This window comes from Helianthus annuus, chromosome 14 (genome assembly GCF_002127325.2).
Source record: "Helianthus annuus cultivar XRQ/B chromosome 14, HanXRQr2.0-SUNRISE, whole genome shotgun sequence".
Taxonomy (NCBI): domain Eukaryota; kingdom Viridiplantae; phylum Streptophyta; class Magnoliopsida; order Asterales; family Asteraceae; genus Helianthus; species Helianthus annuus.
Window position 1 is genome coordinate 86,901,720 of NC_035446.2, and position 22,210 is coordinate 86,923,929.

Here is a 22,210-nt window from a genome sequence, read left to right on the forward strand (position 1 = left end):
CACACATCACTTTGGTTCCCAGAGGGGAAATGCTGGCTAAATTTCTCCAAGGTTTCGCCAGCTTGTAAAAGATGTAAACTTGTTCGGTATGAATGAATGAAGCATTCAAACAATGTCTATTCTGCTTCTACTCCTTTCTTATCAATAATATTCAACCGAATCGGTTTTATCGGGGCCAAAACTCTGTCAATCCCGCCGGATCCTGGAATCTCAATCAATGATGATAGACATTGATGAGGGCACCAAAAACAGAAAAGTCAATCGGTATCGAGTTTATTATTCGTAACATGTCTTTAAACTAAACACTTACTTAATTTTTTTAAACAAAACTGTGAACTAGCTAACTTTATGTTGACACACTTTTCTGCATGTTTGCAGGTTGTTAGATACATCGCGGAATGGAACTTGCAGTCTTGGGAGCTAGAGTTGTCATGAGTCGTGTCACTTGAGGAAATAATTAACGTTTTGTTTATGTTTTCTAAACAAGATGATGTCGGTTGATTTAACGATAATTTATGCTTCCGCTGAACGAATATTTGTTTGAATCGAACGTTTTGAAATGCACTTTTCATATTGAACAAGACTATGCGTTTATTATTCTACTGTTAGTTCAATGTGATTGGTGGCTAGATTCTGGTACGTCACACACCTCGCGGTGAATTCCGCATGTGGTATTTTGGGGGTTTGATAATACATGCGCAAAGCTCTGCTTTGCGTAGGTGGGTAATGTCACGCGCAACGTGGCACTACGCTTGGGCGACATTGCGTCCCATCATGGAACTCATTCCGCTAACTATGCTACTCTTGCATTACATTTGGCTCACTATGTGCTCTACACTGCTCGGGCAATGTCTACTCCATGCGTTATCTTGCCAAGCGCAAAGTGGCACACTACGCGTTCATCAATAAGAAGCGTGAAGTGGCGCGCGATCATACTGCTAAAAACCCTAGCCTTGTAAATTGACGGTTAATCTCAGATCTGAACTTGTTTCACATCAAGGTTTTACCTTTTTTTATTGACAAATCATTATAAACAATCCATAACATCATTCCGCGCATCAAACAACAAATATTATACAACTGTTTACGTAAATCTTACCTTAAACCCTTATGTATGAAAACCCGAGTTCAAATCCATCAAACCGGACGAAACGAGTTCCTTCAACTTTTAAAGGGTTAAATCGACTTGGAAATGTGAATCCTTAATGCGAACCGTGAAATCGGTGAACTTATAGCTCATTCTTGCACTTTCTCTCTCTAAATTCTCTCTCTAGAGTATGAAGAAATAGTGAAGAATGATGGAGGCTCTTTGTAACAGCACAAGTAAACCATGGTAAGATAATGTCCGCTTATCGGGGAAACCGGACAATATCTTGCCACGGTTTAGTTGGGATGTTACACTCATTAAGCTTGTCCCTTTTTAGGGTTTCATGCAACAAATTACCTTTTTGCCCCCATGGGATTTTCTTTAATTATTTCCCTTTTATGGGTCTTCAGGTCCACAACTTTATTTCTTTCAAACCCCATAATGGGTTTATAACAATCTCCCTTTATTTTGTAGCTTCGGCTTCATTTCATACATATAGTTAAAGCTCGTGTTTTCATTCCTATGTATTAAATTTTGAGGTATTGCATATGCTCATGCAATATTTTATAATGATGATGCACCAAATACTATCTGATAAGCGCATCAAAATATATGATCCAACATATTAATACGGTCATGTTGTGTGACAACCGGTAATTTTCAATTTATAATTACGCACATAACAAACATTAAGACAACAATGAGTGGTGTTTTAAGATGCAATTTAACTTAATTAGGCCTTTGAAAAGCTTAGGAACGTCTCTTCGGCTTCACGGTACGCGATTTGTGAATTGCGGGAATTTCATCAAACGTTTGAACTTTAACAAACTGACACCGGATGAAGGATTGACAATGCCAAAAATACGATTTGTACACGTATACTTAATATATACAAAGTAAAAAAATTGCGAGCTTAACCTTACTTTCGAACGCAACACAAAGCAGACGTGAACGAAAACGTGGCAGTATGAACGCACCGACTTCGAAGCGGGAGAATCAGACCCGTTAATTCTCTTGAAACCAATATATTATGGTTTATTTAGCTTCATAATCGAAGTTTAATATTCACGGTTGGAATCGGATTGAAAAACGGATTAGAAACGGCAACCGTAACGTTATACGCGATTTCTACGCAATCGACGAACGTACGCATCAAATATCAACTTCTGACATAACTTTACGTATTTTCGACCCTAAAAAAATATTTTGTGAATTACCAAGAAGTTAGGGTGCGAAAACGGGCCTCGGAAACGCGTTTGGGCCGCATAAAAGACTAGCCACACGATAATGGGCTTTAGGCCCAACCTACCCAAAACCCTAGCTATAAAAGCTAACACCAACACACTAACACCACAAACACACACACACACACTTACTCTCTCTCCTCCCCCAAGTTCTCTCTCTTTAAAAGCCGGCGACCGGCGGCGGTGCGGCGCCTGGCTGTTTTCTAGTGAGCGTTTTTTGGCCAAACACACCTCCCCCACTAAATCGAGCCTTCCTGACACGATAGCAAGGACTGTTTTTCAAGATTCAAAGCTGTTTGAGCACAGGAGCAACTCCCACGACATTTCGGCCAAATTCTGGTGAGCTCGTTTTCAAGTTTTCTTTCCATGCATGCCAAGATCGGAGGTTTTGTGACCTATATGCAAGTTCTCATGAAAAACTATTCTTCGGCGAAATTCCGACTCCTGACCTGGCTCTAGCGAGGTTCTAGTCATCCGTTTTCTACGAAAAATATATTTTTGGGCTCCTGGTACCCGTATAGTCCATACGAAACACTTTCGTCTAGGGAGAAAAATAAATTCCGGGACACTCTTGGGCTCGGGTCAACTCGGTCAATAGGTCAAACATGGGTCAAAACTGGTCAAGGGACAGTTTCGGGTCATTTTGTTGCCTCGGTGCAGTATAGGTTCGGGTCAAACCCGATCAACATTGTCAAAGCTGATCAAACCCGGTCAAAACAGTCAAAGCTGGTCAAACCCGGTCAACACGGGTCAAAACTAGTCAACTGTCGGTCTCGTGTGACTTTTGCTGTTTCGGTTCCGGGTCAAAGCTGGTCAACTAGGTCAACTCCGATCAACTATGGTCAAAGGCGGGTCAACCGGCAGTTTCGGGTGACACGTGGATCCAACACGTCACGAGATACTTGGTAAAAATTTTAACGACACGAATTAATTTATATTGTTTATGTTAGCTGTTTTTAACGCGAAACCGAGCTCTTAAACCGAACCGGCTAGTGATACCATATAAAAACAACCCCATGGACTTATACATAAACATGTGTATGAAATATATATATATATATATATATATATATAGAAAAAGTATATCGTACATTACGGCTTAACGTACTTCACATACAACAACGTGCTTGATTTGTTATATAACATACGTGATTTATGTTTTCAATATGCGTGATTATTGTGTTTCAACATGCGTGATTTTGGATTTTTGAGTTATAACGTGCGTGATTTTAAAATGAACGTGCGTAATTACCTGTCGTACGTGATGTACGTTAAGCCATAATGTACGTTAACCTTCCTCTCTATATATATATTAGTTGAAACTGAACCGACATATCCTGACATAATATATATATTGGACTTATATGAGACGAAAATTGACATTTTAAATACATGATGGAAAATTATATATATTGTTACATTTCACGATAAACATGCAAGATGGATTATAATAACAAAACAATAAAAATATATACAGGTTGTTGCTATTCTCCCGTTACTTATCTATCTCTCGTAAGGTTATTTTCGTTTCTCCATCCTCGATGAGTCCCTCATAGAATTTAAGCCTTTTTCCATTGACTCTGAATGGTTCTCCGTTTGGAGGCTTAATATCTATGACAACGTGTGAGTAGACCATTGTGATGGTAAAAGGTGCGGACCATCGAGATATAAGTTTCTAAGGAAAAAGACGTTGCCTAGAGTTAAAGAGGAGTACTTGGTCTCCTTCTCTGAATTCCTTAGGTCCCCTTATAAATTTATCGTGTAATCTCTTTGAGCGTTTCTTATAGATTTCTGAGTTGGAATATGCTTGATTTCTTAATTTTTTTAACTCATTTAACAGGTGTAGGCGATCTTTCCATGTGGTCTCTTGATCTAAATTCATATGCCATGTGTTCAATTTCTACTGACAGGTGACAGTTTTTTCCAGAGACTAGCTTATACTGTGTGGTACCTATTGGTGTTTTATATGTTGTTCGAAATGCCCATAAAGCATAATCTAGTTTGTCTGCTCATTCTTTTCGGTTTTGACCCACAATTTTTTCTAGAATTCTTTTTAAACCTCGATTTGTGGCCTGACCATTAGTTTTAGGATGATACGTAGTTGAGAGACGGTGAGATACCCCGTATCGTGTTAGAGTTTTTTCCATTTGCAAATTGTAGAAGTGAGTACCTCTATCACTGATGAGTGCTTTTGGGGTGCCGAAACGGGAAAATAGTTTTTTTAGGAATCTTACTACCACTCTTCCGTCATTGGTAGGAAGAGCTTAGGCCTCGCCCCATTTAGAAACGTAGTCGACAACCACATGGATGTATTTGTTACCTCTTGATGGTGGAAATGGTCCTATAAAATCTAAACCCCAAACATCGAAGATTTCACAAATGAGAAAGCTATTTTGTGGCATTTCGTTTCTTGCTAAGATGTTGCCTGCCCTTTGACATGCATCGCATGTTTTGATTAAGGTATAGGCATCTTTATATATCGTTGGCTAGTAAAATCCTGCAACATACACTCTCCGTGCGTATTTGCTATCCCATGATGTCCTCTACATGGTCTTTCATGAGAATAGCGAAGAATTTGTTTTGTTTCCCGACCATGGACGCATCGTCGAATAAGTTGGTCTGCACATATTTTAAGGAGGGTAGACTTGTAACGCCCCAAAAAAATATAATATTTAATAAATATGGTATATACTAGAATTATGTATGAAATAACTTAACTAGATTTGACTAACTAGGATTAATTAACCTAGTTTGTATATCTACTAGTCTCAAGAATGAAAGAAATAAGTTAACTAAAGTGCAAGGGTTAATCTTGCACATTTTGAATGAAGTTTGGGTTATGTGGGGAAGACCACAAACATCAGACATAAGTCTGATGTTGGTGTCGATGCAAGGCAAGGAGACATGAGGGTTTCTGATGGTGATGAATGTTGAAGAATTGAGGTAGAATCCAACCTTAACTCTCTTGCATGAATCAAGATTCTACATCATCTAGCCCTATAAATCACTTGGTAAGTTGAAATTTTTGATTTGGTGATTTTGATATGAAAGTGGGTTATGTTCTAATCCATGAGTTAATATGAAATTGATCATGTATAAGGGTTAGAATCATCATTTAGAACATAGGGTATGTATGGTTTGTGTTAATTTGATGTTTAGGGATGAAACTCGTTTGTTATTGTGAGGATGATGACTTGAATCACCACCTATGTCCAATTCTTGTTGAAAGATCGATGTATTATGTGGGTATGATGAATTGTTGTTAGATGAATTGAATAAAATGTGATGATAATATGTTTAATGTTTAGTTTTAAATACTACATGTTGATGAGTGGAAGGATTTGATGAACTATGTATGAATTTAGAAGATTATGCATGAATTAGTTGTACGTTATGCTTAAAAGGTGGTACGCACACCAAGTGTATGATGAAATGCTTAAGTGAAGTTAGGATGCAAAATGTTATGAAAAAGCTTGGTGTATATAGGAATGAAATACGAAAATGATGGTATGATCATGTTAAATTACTAATTTGAATATGGTTGTAAGCACATTTGCATCGAGAGTAGGTAATGTATATGGTGCCTTTTGTATAGCCTACTTTGATATTACGAGTAGATGAGAATAAGTCGAAAGTTCACATGATGAATTGTTGACTTCTGAAAGTCAACTACGCATAAGAAGCATGATATGATTTGTTGTCATAAAAATAGGATTATAGGAAGTAGTAAGTTACATGTTATGTCAATACATGATATTTGTGATGGCATGACGAATTTCATTAGTTTGAAAGGATATGAATTTGATTATATGTCTTATGCTTGTTGATTGTGACTAAAGAAAGTCAAATGTGAAATATGCGATTGATATGATTGTTAATATGTACAAATGAGTATGCTAATAAGAGCGTGATTTCAACAAATGGAAGTATAGGGATCACGTCAAGACAGGCTCAAGCACGAGGTGTTAACAGGCCAAGAGGAGGCAAGGGATCGGATACGAGCACGGACGCATAAGGTAAGTGATTTCCGTAATCACTTCTTAGTTGTTTATGTAAAGTTAGGTGCGATTTAATTAAGTATGATAATTGAGGTCAAATAGGAATGAGTTGTATGAAATCGATGAATTTCTCTAAGTAAATCAAATGGGTCTAGATGAGGTTTTGTTGCATACTAGAAAAGTTGCATAAATAACAATTTCGGTATGATAACCGAGTAATGGATAAAATTGTATGTAAGCATGCAAACCGATAAACGGTGATGCGGGTTAATGGGCAAGAGGTTCGGTAGTAAATTATGAGTAAATGAATAAATAATTTCATAGATGGAAATTGTACTATTTAATGTTCAATTACGTAATAACAAATGAATTTAACGAATACCGGGTATCGGGTGCGTAAACCCCAAGTACGACACCCCGGATAATGTAAAAGTATTATGGTCATAATGTTCATGTAAGTTTTGAGTTAAAAGGAATGAGTTATTTGATAAAAACATGAACGGGTCGGATAAATCGTAAACGAATAATAAGCCGATAGTGCGTAAGTTAAGAATTTCCTTAATCCGGATATGGGATTTCAAGTTCACATGATAGAATGTCAAATTACGAGCATGTAGGAAGAAACGGGAGGTTAAACGTGTAAACGGTTCAAAAGTAATGCGTGTTTTAGTGCGTACAGACGACGAAATGGAGCTGTAGAAAAATGCAATATCTAGAGGGCGTCGCCGACGGTCTCTGGTGTTAGTGCATGCATCTGTCGACTTCGTCTTGTATCGAGTCTTAGTCTTAGAATGTTAGATTAGGGTACATTGTACGAGATTTCCCGACATGTCCATATGTGGGAAACCACATGTCCATATGTGGGAAACCACATGTTCATATGTGGGAAACCACATGTCCGTATGTGGGAAACCTAGAAGGGGGTTTTGCTTTTATGGACATGTCCGTATGTGGGAAACCTAGAAGATGGTTTCGCTTATATGTACAATAGGGGGGTTTCTCTTTTATGGACATGTCCATATGAGCGAAACCTAGTCCCTATATATACCCTAGGAGCGAAATCATTTGTAACGTGTTCTTGTTATCCATACCGAGGTGCTGCCGGTGTGAGATTTGGTTGTAATAGCTGTAATATCAATCAAAAGTGTGATTTGAGTGAAGATCTAGTTGTTTCTACGTCAGGTACTTGTTTTCCGCACCTGTATCTGATCAAAACTCCTCTGATAGACTCGTTCGGGTCAAAACACGATCCTACAAGTGGTATCAGAGCTTCAGGAGGAGGAGGAGTTCTACAGAGATTTGCTGGATTTCATCATAAATTCTTACTTCTACACCTTCTTTCATCATTTCAGAAAGATTTACCGGTCGAAATTCACTCAAAATTTCACAGATTGTGTGTTATTGGATATAGACAAATCCCTGAAAGTTTGAGCCTAAAATTCGAACTAAAAATGGTCCAAAATAACCCCCGAGTTGGTTTCGCTCATACGGAAAAGCCCTGATTTCGCTTATTCATACATCAGGTTTCGCTCTTTTGACATAGGGTTTCGCTCATAGGACCTCCCAAGAACCTATTTCGCTCATATGACACTTCAGGTTTCGCTCATAAGACATAGGTTTCGCTCATTTGGACCACCTGGTTTCGCTCTTGTGTACATTATAACTCTGGTTTCGCTCATAAGGACTCCAATATGACCTATTTCGCTTTTGTGTCAACCCAAGACACCTAGTTTCGCTCATATGACCAATTAGTGATTCCGCTCAAAGTTCAAAGTTTGATTCCGCTTTAAATGTGACAGTACTGATTTCACAACGTTGCATGTGAATTGTCGGTCATTAAAAGCTCACAAGAAACTGTCAGTTATTAAAATCGATTTAAAAAGTTGTCGTTAATTAGCGGCCCAATCACTATTGAACATTAAAATTGTTGTTGTCAGCAAATTGTTTATTCAGCCATTGTCGATTGAGTGTAATATTAGCGGCCCAATCAATTTGTTGAACATTTAAATGTTGTCGGTAATTGGACGGCCCAATCAGCAAACATTTACGGCACGACACATGATTGTCGGTTCTTATTGAATTTGCATGTGACCAGATATGTTAAAGTGAATAATTGGTTTTGGTCCAATCAGAAGCAATAGGTGTCGATTGGATTGAAATAAAAAATTACAAATTGTTGTCGGTTTAGTGATCGAGCGGCCCAATCAAACTTGTTGGATATAATGGCCCAATCAGTTGGTTATTGCATGTGAAGAATTAGTGTGGCCCAATCAAGATTTGATTTAAATTGTTGGCAAATAATATTTCATGCAAACTTAAAAGATGTTGTGTGTTTCGATTGAATAAAAAAAACCGGTCCTTTGTGTTTGTGTAACGGTGATTTCATTGATTTTGTTGTTGATGGATCAAGTGTTGGTTTAATGCTTGGGATAAATAAGATCATCTTCAGTATTGAATAAAAATCAGTTCGTTTGAGTTTGATTTAAGAAGTCGCGTGAAAAAGTCCAATTCATTTGAAAGATAACTCTATTCGCTTGAAAGTTAGTTCCAGTTTGTATGGTTTGGAGTTCCAAGTTGTCAAAAGTTCATCAGGTCATTTGAAAGTCCATCAGTTCGCACGTAGTGGGTCAGGTTGTTTGAAATTGATCCGAGTCATAGCAGTTCTCACAGTTTGCCAATTTAAACCTCTGTCCGCACAGAATATTCATCAATTCGAGTGATTCAGTTCGCACAAAGTATCAGTTTGATTCAGTTGCTTTGATAAGTGTTTTAAACTGATTGTGTTTTGTTTGTTTGTGTGTCGTCAGGTGATACAGGTGTTTTACGAGGTGAACCAGTTAGTTTGAAAGCTTGTTTGAAAAATTCTTAGATACCAAAACATGGATTCTGAATTTTACAACGCGTTTGCTACAACTCTGACTAATCCATCTGACATTGCTAAGAACATGACAATGGAGAATGAAACCGGAACAATGCAAAAACCCCCGAAACTTATGGGAATCGAGGATTATCACGGATGGAAGAAACGGTTTTGAGAATTGGGTTCAGGCGAATCATCTAAAAGCTTGGGAGAGCATCGAAACTGAATATGAGAGGCCAAAGAATTCAATTGGAGTTGGTAAAATCATTTCAGAGTTCATTGAGCAAGAGAGAGAAAGTTACAAAGCCGAAAAAATGATGATCAATCTGTTACAACAAGCTGTTAAAGAGGATACATTTGTGTTGCTTCAACATGATGAAAGTGCTTATTCTATCTGGGAAGCTCTCAAAAAGAAATTCGAAGGAAGTACTGAGATGCTTCAGTGTAAAGCAGCATTGCTGAAAAAGGAGTTTGAATTGTTTACGTGCATGCCTGGTGAGACAACAAAGACTCTTATTGAAAGATATTGTCATCTTGTATGCACCATGTCACAGTTGAAGATTACAAAAACTCCAGCAGAATGGGTTGAAAAGCTTGCTGATGCGTTACCGCAAAAGGAATGGGGTACATAACTGATGATATTGAAGAATTCCGGACAGTTTAGCAGGTTATCAATTGCACAGTTTATTGAGAAGCTGGAGGCACAGGATCTGGAGCAGCAGAAAATTGCAAGAATGAACAGTTCAAGTCATCAACAAGATATCAAACTATACTATAAAGGAGATGTTTAAACAGTTGAAGCGAGTCCTAAGATACAAACTGCATTTAGTGCTGGAAATCAGTCTACACCAAGCAGTCAAGGATCAGTCAACACTAGTGGGTTCTCAACGGTGAATCCTCCAAGTGTTCAAAGTACATCTGCTGGAAATGGTCATCTGATTCAGTGCAATGTAGCTCTACATCTTCAAAATGGACAAAATTATTCTGAAGAGGTTGTAAAGAATCATATGGGATTACTGGTCACTGCATTAGAGTCTTATGAAGGGTTGATTGCCGGAAGAATTGGCAATCCGATGCTCACAAAGGAAGATTATGACCAAATCGATGCAGAGGAGCTGGAACTGATGGATATTAAATGGGCATTGGCGAGTGTTTTGAGGAGAGCAGAAAAGTTTAGATTGATTACAGGAAGAAATGATTTCTTGGATGCAAACCTTTCAAATCTAGGATTTAATAAATCTAAAGTTGTCTGTTTTCGTTGCAGGGAGAAAGGTCACTTTAAAAGAGAATGCAAGAATCAGGAGCCAAGAGGAGCGAAGGAGACGTCTGGGAAAGATGATTATTATAGGAAATCCATTTATCAGCAAATCACTCATCAACCGCATCAACAAAAAGAAGCTCAAACGGAACATGGAAGAATGATCGAGGATGCAAACAGGAAAGCTTATTATGGCATCGTTGATCAAGATGATGAGAAAATGGCTGAAGGTTTTAGCTGGGACAAGTTTATTCCAGCTGATTCAAATGTTCAAGCGTTTATTGCACATATTATTCGAAAACCAGAAATGCTGAAGGAATGGATGGAAGTGTTATCTGATGAAGAGAAAAGTGAAGATGAAGGATCTGTTTCATCTGAAAACAGTTCATCAGAAACAAGTGATGATGAAGAGATGGAACAGATAAATCTTGGAAAAACGCATTTATCTTCTGACACTTTTGAATTTTATTTTGCAAAAAAATTGAAGAAACTAAAAGAGAGGAAAGCTACAAAGGAAATGAAAGAAGTCAAAGTGATTGAGAAGATTGTGGAAGTTGAAAAGAGAGTTGAAGTCGAGAAGATCGTTGAAGTCACAAAACCTTGTCTTACATGTTTAGAGTCTTGTAAACAATGTATAGAAAAAGATGAGAGGTTTAGTGAGTTAGAAAAGTTGAAAGAACAATTGTTGTTTGATGTAAAGAATTTGAAAAAGTCGTATCATGTATTGAACAGACATGTGAATAGTCTGGAGAAGACTAACTCTGAAAGAGAGAAAGCATTGAAGATGATGAATGCTACCATGATGACAAAGTAGAAAGAGATCAACTTGTACATAGAAGAATGTGCAAAGTGGAAGAAAGAGTTGGATAGTGAAGCAGCTGAGAATGAAAGAATCAGAAGATTGCTGCGAAGTTACAAAGGTTGTGACTACATAATCGATAGAATTTATCCAACAGTTGAAGGATTTGAAGCGTTTAAAGGTGAAGAAACAAAGCCAAAGAAGAAGAAGGATACTGGTAAGAAACAGGGTGTCTGTTATAATAAGTGTCCGCCTCCGATTTGGGAAGGGTACTCACCTAGAAAACCTAACGAGGAAGAACTAAAACAGGCGGTCAATATTAAATTAGAATCCGAGCTAACCGATGTTTTACCAGACAATATTGACGTCATGTTCACAGCGTCCGACACAGATCATGAGTCCGAATTGATAAAAAGAGTGGTCGATCAGCTGTTGGATAAGGATGAGGAGTCAGAGTCAAAGTCCGAGTCCAAAAGCTCGTGTCAGTCAGTCGGGAGTTCAAATTCGTCTGAAAAGAGTTCAAAATCATCGGGAAAACGGGTTTACAGTAAAGAGTTTTTGTTGTCAAAATCTTTGATGAAACATTTGAAGTTGCGTATACTTTGAATGATTCTGACAAATTATATTTTGATAAAGAGTTTCCAATAAGAGGTGTTAAACCAGAAACGATCAAAAAGGTTTTCAAACTAACAGAAATTAATATTTCTGAAATAAAAGATGAAAATCTTACAAGAAAAACAAGACCTTACACCTCAAGAGTACAACAACGTTTAAACAAGAAAAAGGGTTACACTTCTGGTTCTGGTTTTCAACAGAAACCTAACCAAAATCGTAGCTACAAAAAGAAAGGCTTAGGTTTTATTCCACCTGAAAACTATAAAAAATGAAAAATTTTCTAAAAATACAAAATTTGTTTCAGGTCCGTCTGCTGAAGAGGAAAAGAAGAGCTCATTCTGGAGACAATCAAATCAAGAATTTCTTGCTGAGAAAAAGAAGAATGAAGTTCAGAGAAAAGAAACCAGAACCTGTTTTAGATGCAATGAAGTTGGACACATTGCATGGAATTGTTCTAAATCAACCAAGACAAAACAGGGAGTTTCTGGAAAACTAAAAGAAGTTATTGTTGATAAATCCGAACCACCAACTGAAAAATTTAAAGTTTTCAAAAATTCAACATTTGAAGTTGGTGAGTGTTCGAAGAGATTTTACAGGCGAAGTGTGAAACTTGACAATCAAAAATGGGTTATTAAGGTAAAATCTGGTGATGAATCTGATTCCACAAAATCAGAGGAGCCACACTTTGATGAGAGTGATGAAAACTCAGTTCCTTCAATGGATGATGAGAACTTTCCACCATTGAGGACTGAGAATTTTAAAAGGAAAGTTGGAAAGTCTGAAATCTCAAATCAGGGATATTCTGAAAAGGATAATTTTGATGTTGAGAAAGCATTTAATGGGAAAGTAAAGAAGATTTTCGGAAAAATGGTTGATGGGAAGGTGAAAGGGGTAAAGGATTTCTACGCTAAAAAGAAAGCAACTTACACCCCAACAAAATCTGAATTGAAATCACCCAAGGCTGGTCAGGCTTGGGTGGACATTTTCTTTGCTTGAAAAACCTGACTATGCCGGAGATCCCAAGTTTGTAATCGTGGATCAGGAATCGGCATCTTTCATGTTTAATAAGGTTGTTTTGAAAATGCTTGAAATTGTTAAAATTTTACAGGTTGAATGACTACGCCGGAGCTTCCAGGTTGGTAAGTGCAAAGCAGGAATCGGCATTTTGAATATACATACAGTTGGTATTGTTTGGTTATTTTTACAAGTGGTTTAGAGGTTGCTTGATTGCAAACAGTGAATCAAGGACATTAAGTTGTACTTGATTTACTACATTTGATAAAACTGACAAGATGATGAACCATATCCCCATACTTAAACAAGTGGTAAACTTACAAGTGGTAAAAAAAAATTCCTTTTCCGGAAAAATCATTTTGATTAAAACAAACTTAAGTGTTTTGAAATCTAAATGAGAAAATGGTTTGTGAAAGGGGGAGTTCAAATTGTTTATGCCTAGTGAATGGCAAATTGATGCGATTCGATGTCAGTTGTCATGTTTCTGTACAGTTTGTTTTGAATCTTCTTCAAGTGGGTTAAGAGCTTTGATAGTTTTCAAATTTCTTTAATGTGTTTGCATTTTAGGGGGAGTAGAAAATTAAATTTCAGAAAATCCAAAAACATTAGAAAATTTGAAAAAGACAAAAACATGATAAATTCAAAAATGAGTTTCGTTGTGAAAAGAGGAAATGATAGTACATCAGTGGACTGTCACAACATGCTAAAGAATTGGAGAGTTAAAAATGTGATAAACAATCTCACTGCGGATATGCCAGTAGGTTTTTACACATTTAGTAAATTGTGACGAGATATAAACCTAAAAATTCAAACTTACTTGTTCTGTGGGTTAACAACATCTTGGATATATAGGTAACCCCTGAAATCTTGTTTGAAAGGTCCCTTATTCTGAGATACTCGGTCTTTATGCTCAGTGATATCTGGGGTATTATCCTGGGACTTCTGCTGTATGGAAGTACTGACCTAGTCCCCGGATAATGCTTTCCGCAAATGCTTGAAACATAGCATCGCCCTCAGCAAGCTGATGAAACAATAAAATTGATAGTCGCTGCTGTTGAAATCAAAAAGATCCTCTAAAGGGGACACACCGAAAAGTCGAAGCCGTCATCTCTATGCGTATACGGAAGTATCGACCTGAGCTCTCACGGCCCTCGCATTTAACCCCTTTACAGATATCATCTGTGGTATACTCACCTGTAAGACTGAATATTGGGATCTGGATACGGGAGTATATTCAAGTGATGGGACACACGGATAAGTTCAAGTGCTTAAGACATTAATATCATATCTCGGATCAGTTGAACTTTGTGTGAAAATTTAAATGGACCAGTATACTGACAATCTAAGTGAATTGTTTAAAAATTAAAATGAAATATAGCTTAGCGGTGTTGGTGACTTGTCTCAAAAACTAATATGATCCTCTTACACGAACTCACAAAAATATTGTTTGTAAATATTTCGTTACTGCATTTCATGTTTCTTTATTACAAAATCCAAAAAAGATTTTCAGTGTGTTTTAGCATAAAGTTTCAGAAAATCCAAAAAGATTTTCGACAACTGATATTGAAATGCTGATTTACAAAATTCTGAGTGCTAAACATGATGAATATAATTTGAGGGGGAGTTTGTTTTAAAACTGATTATTTTTTATCAAACCTTAAAGTGGTTCATCAGATTGGAAAATCGTTTTGATTTTGAAAGAGAGTCTAAGTTAGTGCAAGTTTATATGTTTGAAATATGTATGTGAGAGAAATTTACTTTGAGGTAGAGTTTTTGCAGGATAAGATAAGCCAGGTTATTCGTTCCTGAGATCCGAGCTAGATGAGAGCCAGGTTCCAATACCTGAGAACTCTGATTGGAGGAAGCCAGGCAATGATCTTGAGACATGAAGAGTCAAGCTGATTGATATTGAGAAGCTGTTAGATGGAAAGCCAGACAACGATCCTAAGGCTGATGATGCTGATGAACTAAAGTAATGCCAGCATATCGCAAGGGGGAGTCTGAAGACCTGCAAGAATAGATTGAGAGAGTGAAGCCCAGAGACAGATCAAGACTAAAGTTGCGAAGACTCGACACTTAAGACTCGTCAACATCTGAGGGGGAGTCTGTTAGTGCATGCATCTGTCGACTTCGTCTTGTATCGAGTCTTAGTCTTAGAATGTTAGATTAGGGCACATTGTACGAGATTTCCCGACATGTCCATATGTGGGAAACCACATGTCCATATGTGGGAAACCACATGTTCATATGTGGGAAACCACATGTCCGTATGTGGGAAACCTAGAAGGGGGTTTCGCTTTTATGGACATGTCCATATGAGCGAAACCTAGTCCCTATATATACCCTAGGAGTGAAATCATTTGTAACATGTTCTTGTTATCCATACCGAGGTGCTGCCGGTGTGAGATTTGGTTGTAAAAGCTGTAATATCAATCAAAAGTGTGATTTGAGTGAAGATCTAGCTGTTTCTACGTCAGGTACTTGTTTTCCGCACCTGTATCTGATCAAAACTCCCCTGATAGACTCGTTCCGGTCAAAACACGATCCTACATCTGGAAAGTCAGTTTTTGGCTGACGGGTTATTTGGCTGTCTACGGAAGTTTTGGGCTACGGGCACTTGCAAGGGCCGTCACCGATGCCCCTAGGGCCGTCGCCGACGGCCTCCCCATGTTCAAAAAACCTGAAATTTGTTATCTAAGTTGATTTGGGTATAGTAGGCTTCGGTTTGTTATCCGTGGACCACGACGGGCCTCCCAAACATGATTTTGATCGTTCCTTTGACATTATGGGCTATAAATCTAAGTCTAAGTACCATTTAAGTAATGTATGGATATATAAGAGGTATATACGGTCTTGAACGTGTACGTAGTAATGTATGTAAGTATGTAGATGTGTATTTATGTATATGTGAAGATACGTATGTGTATATGTATGTATGTAGAGACGTAGTGATGTATGTGCGTATGTAGATGTGTATATGGTATATATGAAGGTACGTATGAGTGTATACATGTATGTTGAGATATATGAAGGTATGTACGTATGTAGATGTGTATGTATGCATGTAAGAATGTATGTATGCATGATTTAGATACGTCGAGTAATACGTTATTAATAGTGTGCTTTGAGAATGAAAAGTAATGCAAGTACATTATTGAAGCCTCACCAGGATATGGATACACAAATGAAATGCTTAAAGTTAGAAAGATAATGAAATGGGAAGTGTACGAGATTGAATCTTGTTTATGTATTTTGTACTAATGTTATGAATGTATGTGGTGAGTGCAGGTTGTACGAATCACGACATCACGAAGAATAGAGATCGAAGACCGAGTCATCAGATAGATTGTACGGGAATAATTGAGTATGTACTTTAGCAAACAGGACTTATACTTTTTTTGTAAAAGATACATATTCATTAAAACGAACTTTCAAGTAAGTCAAGACGTTTGTAATGAAAGAAATTTTATGGCACGACTTTCCGCTGCGACTTCTTGTCAAATACGTATTAGGGCCTTACAAGTTGGTATCAGAGCCCTGGTTTGAGCGAAATCAAGTATGAGGAGGCAAATACTTGAACTCAAACCTGTGCGCTCTTGTGACCAGGAACCCGTACAATCCAAGACTCGATCAAGATCTAAAGGTGGAAGCGAATGTAAGTGTGTACTTAAGTATGTATTTGAAAACTAACAGTATGTTATGTGTAAGGTAAGGATAATTGCTTCGGAGAGGGTGATTCGTGAATGCGGTCTAGGACCGGCACCAAGGCATGTAATAAGACCATTGCCCAGGTACGTAAATTTAACGTGTGAGTGCATGTAATGGTAAAGCCTATTAAGTGAATGAAAATTTTAAATGAAGGATAGTAACGGAATAGTAATGAGGATTTTGGAATGTTAAACGTGCCGAAACTTAATTCTTCGGACATAAGGCGATGATTACATGAAGGCACGAAACTAGTATGTAGATTGCGTACCTGGCCAGTACGCAAGAAATATATGACGTTCGTGAGACCGTGATAATTGTTGCAGGTATGTCCGAAAGGATTGAGTATTAGGTGGACGTGTGGGTGAGAATTATAAGACTCTTAAGAAAATTTAAGCAACTCATATAAATGGAGCGAATGAACGATGTGTTTGAATCCGCGAGACGGATTCAAACATAGAAGTAATTGTATGTATGAATGATATGTTTGAACCCGCGAGACAGATTCAAACATAGAAGTAATGGTATGTACGAATGATATGTTTGAACCCGCGGGACGGATTCAAACATAGAAGTAATGGTATGTACGAATGATATGTTTGAACCCGCATGACAGATTCAAACATAGAAGTAATGGTATGTACGAATGATATGTTTGAATCCGCGAGACGGATTCGAAGCACAGAAGGAATGAGAAAGTATGAATGATATGTTTGAATCTGCGAGACGGATTCAAAACATGGAAAAGGATGGAAGGTGGAATGAAAAGCCCGAATTCGTAAGTAAATGCAGACCGAAGAGGTCAAAAAATTCTTAAGGCAAATATTAACCAAGTTGTGTTTTTCTTATGAGAGCTTATAGCTCGGCTAGGAAGGGATGTGACAGAACTGGGTAATTGGTAAGTATAGGTCAGAATGTATTTACGATTGGAATTTTGAAAGGGTCAAACAAAGTAAATTGATAGATAATTTAGCAAGTAATAGCAAGATAGCATGAGGTAGTTGACTTGTCAAGTAGATAAAACTGATAAAAGCTAATGCAGTAGTAAGAAACTTTAGGCGAAAGAAATAAGATCTAAAATAAGTTATGTGCTAAACATATCATTAATTGGCTCTTGGGAGTCGGGATGAACGACGTCTACGACTTAGACAAATGATTTAAGTAGGGGCGGAAACGGGTAAAAATCTTGTAAATTAATAATAAAATGAGGAAATGAAGTCTTTGCAAGTACGCAAGAATGGAAAGGAAAAATTATGAACGTATGCTCTAATACGTCTATGATAAGTAAGAAGTACTGGGTTGACTTTAAAGAGTCAATCTGCAAAAGTTGACAAATAAATTAGAGATCTGAGAAAGAATGGTTATGTATTGACCCGTCATGAGTGGATCAACCAACGGAAGAGACATGTTAGGTAATGGTCATGTATTGACCTGTTTAAACAGGTTGAACGTACTAATGTTTTCATAAAGAAATCGAGAAAGAATTAATATATAAATAAGGAGATGCAATAAACATTATGTCTGAACAAGTTGAATGTAACTGTGGAAATTCTGATAGATTATACAAGACAGTAAGTATCGTTGGAAATACTAACTTGATGCTAGGCTTGTTGGCCATGTTCATTTGAACAAGACATTGTTGAAAGAACGCATTTAAGTGGAAGCTTAACAAAGGAACAAATATAATCAACCCAGGTATCGCATGACTCACAATGAATTGGGTCGACTCGGGTCGCAGGCAGTTGGATTATGCAATGGAAATGAGGTTAGTAAAACGTTTAGCTTGTGATTATAAGTAAGAATTGGTATATCGAATGTTTATGGTATGCGTATAATGGTACGTCGACCTTTCTATGAACGTGAAATGTAAGTATAAGGGACGTTAGTAACGGGATGTTAGGTTTGCTTGTGGTGAACAGAATGAAATAATGTATACGATATAATAATAGAATGAAATAAATCATAAGAAGTGAAAATGACACTAATAAGAGCTCTTTCCGACCTTTCATGTGTTTGTGAAGGTAAAGTTTGCTTAATTTAAGTAAGTAGGGACAATGCGTACAACTACATTTAATTATGAGTAAAATTTTAGCCAAGATCTTGAATGTATTCATATTGTATTATGCACTCTGAATGGGTAAAAAGAAAAGGTAAGAGTAAAAATGAGCAAGGTTTCGGGGACGAAACCTCTTTTAAGGAGGGTAGACTTGTAACGCCCCAAAAAAATATAATATTTAATAAATATGGCATATACTAGAATTATGTATGAAATAACTTAACTAGATTTGACTAACTAGGATTAGTTAACCTAGTTTGTATATCTACTAGTCTCAAGAATGAAAGAAATAAGTTAACTAAAGTGCAAGGGTTAATCTTGCACATTTTGAATGAAGTTTGGGTTAAGTGGGGAAGACCACAAACATCAGACATAAGTCTGATGTTGGTGTCGATGCAAGGCAAGGAGACATGAGGGTTTCCGATGGTGATGAATGTTGAAGAATTGAGGTAGAATCTCTTGCATGAATCAAGATTCTACATCATCTAGCCCTATAAATCACTTAGTAAGTTGAAATTTGTGATTTGGTGATTTTGATATGAAAGTGGGTTATGTTCTAATCCGTGAGTTAATATGAAATTGATCATGTATAAGGGTTAGAATCATCATTTAGAACATAGGTTATGTATGGTTTGTGTTAATTTGATGTTTAGGGGTGAAACCCGTTTGTTATTGTGAGGATGATGACTTGAATCACCACCTATGTCCAATTCTTGTTGAAAGATCGATGTATTATGTGGGTATGATGAATTGTTGTTAGATGAATTGAATAAAATGTGATGATAATATGTTTGATGTTTAGTTTAAAATACTACATGTTGATGAGTGGAAGGATTTGATGAACTATGTATGAATTTAGAAGATTATGCATGAATTAGTTGTACGTTATGCTTAAAAGGTGGTACGCACACCAAGTGTATGATGAAATGCTTAAGTGAAGTTAGGATGCAAAATGTTATGAATAAGCTTGGTGTATATAGGAATGAAATACGAAAATGATGGTATGATCATGTTAAATTACTAATTTGAATATGGTTGTTAGCACATTTGCATCGAGAGTAGGTAATGTATATGGTGCCTTTTGTATAGCCTACTTTGATATTACGAGTAGATGAGAATAAGTCGGAAGTTCACATGATGAATTGTTGACTTCTGAAAGTCAACTACGCATAAGAAGCATGATATGATTTGTTGTCATAAAAATAGGATTATAGGAAGTCGTAAGTTACATGTTATGTCAATACGTGATATTTGCGATGGCATGACGAATTTCATGAGTTTGAAAGGATATGAATTTCAGTATATATCTTATGCTTGTTGATTGTGACTAAAGAAAGTCAAATGTGAAATATGCGATTGATATGATTGTTAATATGTACAAATGAGTATGCTAATAAAAGCATGATTTCGACAAAATGGAAGTATAGGAATCACGTCGAGACGGGCTCAAGCACGAGGTGTTAACGGGCCAAGAGGAGGCAAGGGATCAGATACAAAGCGGACGCATAAGGTAAGTGATTTCCGTAATCACTTCTTAGTTGTTTATGTAAAGTTAGGTGCGATTTAATTAAGTATGATAATTGAGGTCAAATAGGAATGAGTTGTATGAAATCGATGAATTTCGCTAAGTAAATCAAATGGGTCAAGATGAGGTTTTATTGCATACCGGAAAGGTTGCATAAATAACAACTTCGGTATGATAACCGGGTAATGGATAAAATTGTATGTAAGCATGCTAACCGAGAAACGGTGATGCGGGTTAATGGGCAAGAGGTTCGGTAGTAAATTATGAGTAAATGAATAAACAATTTCATAGATGGAAATTGTAATATTTAATGTTCAATTACGTAATAACGAATGAATTTAACGAATACTGGGTATCGGGTGCGTAAACCCCAAGTACGACACCCCGGATAATGTAAAAGTATTATGGTCATAATGTTCATGTAAGTTTTGAGTTAAAAGGAATGAGTTATTTGATAAAAACATGAATGGGTCGGATAAATCATAAATGAATAATAAGCCGATAGTGCGTAAGATAAGAATTTCCTTAATCCGGATATGGGATTTCAAGTTCACATGATAGAATGTCAAATTACGAGCATGTAGGAAGAAATGGGAGGTTAAACGGGTAAACGGTTCAAAAGTTATGCGCGTTTTAGTGCGTACGGACGACGAAACGGAGCTCCAGAAAAATGCAATATCTAGAGGGCGTCGCCGACGGCCTTAGGGGAGTCGTCGACGGGCCCTGGAAAGTCAGTTTTTGGCTAACGGGTTATTTGGCTGTCTACGGAAGTTTTGTGCTACGGGCACTTGCAAGGGCCGTCGCCGACGGCCTCCCCATGTTCAAAAACCTGAAATTTGTTATCTAAGTTGATTTGGGTATAGTAGGCTTCGGTTTGTTATCCGTGGACGACGACAGGCCTCCCAAACATGATTTTGATCGTTCCTTTGACGTTATGGGCTATAAATCTAAGTCTAAGTACCATGTAACTAATGTATGGATATATAAGAGGTATATAAGGTCTTGAACGTGTACGTAGTAATGTATGTAAGTATGTAGACATGTATTTATGTATATGTGAAGATACATATGTGTATATGTACGTATGTAGAGACGTAGTGATGTATGTGCGTATGTAGATGTAGAGACATGTATGTGGAGATATATGAAGGTATGTACATATGTAGATGTGTATGTATGCATGTAAGAATGTATGTACGCATGATTTAGATACGTCGAGTAATACGTTATTAATAGTGTGCCTTGAGAATGAAAAGTAATGCAAGTACATTATTGAAGCCTCACCAGGATATGGATACACAGATGAAATTCTTAAAGTTAGAAAGATAATGAAATGGGAAGTGTACGAGATTGAATCTTGTTTATGTATTGTGTACTAATGTTATGAATGTATGTGGTGAGTGCAGGTTGTACGAATCACGGTGGTTATCACGAAGAATAGAAATCGAAGACCGAGTCACCAGATAGATTGTACGGGAATAATTGAGTATGTACTTTAGCAAACCTGACTTATACTTTTTTTTTGTAAAAGATACATATTTATTAAAACGAACTTTCAAGTAAGTCAAGACGTTTGTAATGAAAGAAATTTTATGGCACGACTTTCCGTTGCGACTTCTTGTCAAATACGTATTAGGTCCTTACATCCATATCTGCATTGGAGATTTTGTGACCAACTATTATCCCCTCTATGACCATAAAATGGCACTTTTCCTAATTAAGGGTGAGGTTAGTCTCTTCACATCTAGATAGCGTTCGTTCAAGGTTATCGAGACACTATGTCACACCCCGACCACGTAAAACAACAAAACGTGGCGGAATCGTCGGGGAGTGTTGTAACAGAATCATTGTTTCATAACACATGGAAAAATTAAAATGTTGTTATATTGATAAAGAGTTACAATGTCTTAACAAACAAAGAAGTATAACAAAATTAACTAGTCTTGCATCTTTTATTGTCACTAAGGCCCAAGTTCGCCTATGTGTATCTTGATCAATCCTATGCATCATCTCCTGAAACACATGTGAGAATAGGTACATTAGCATAAA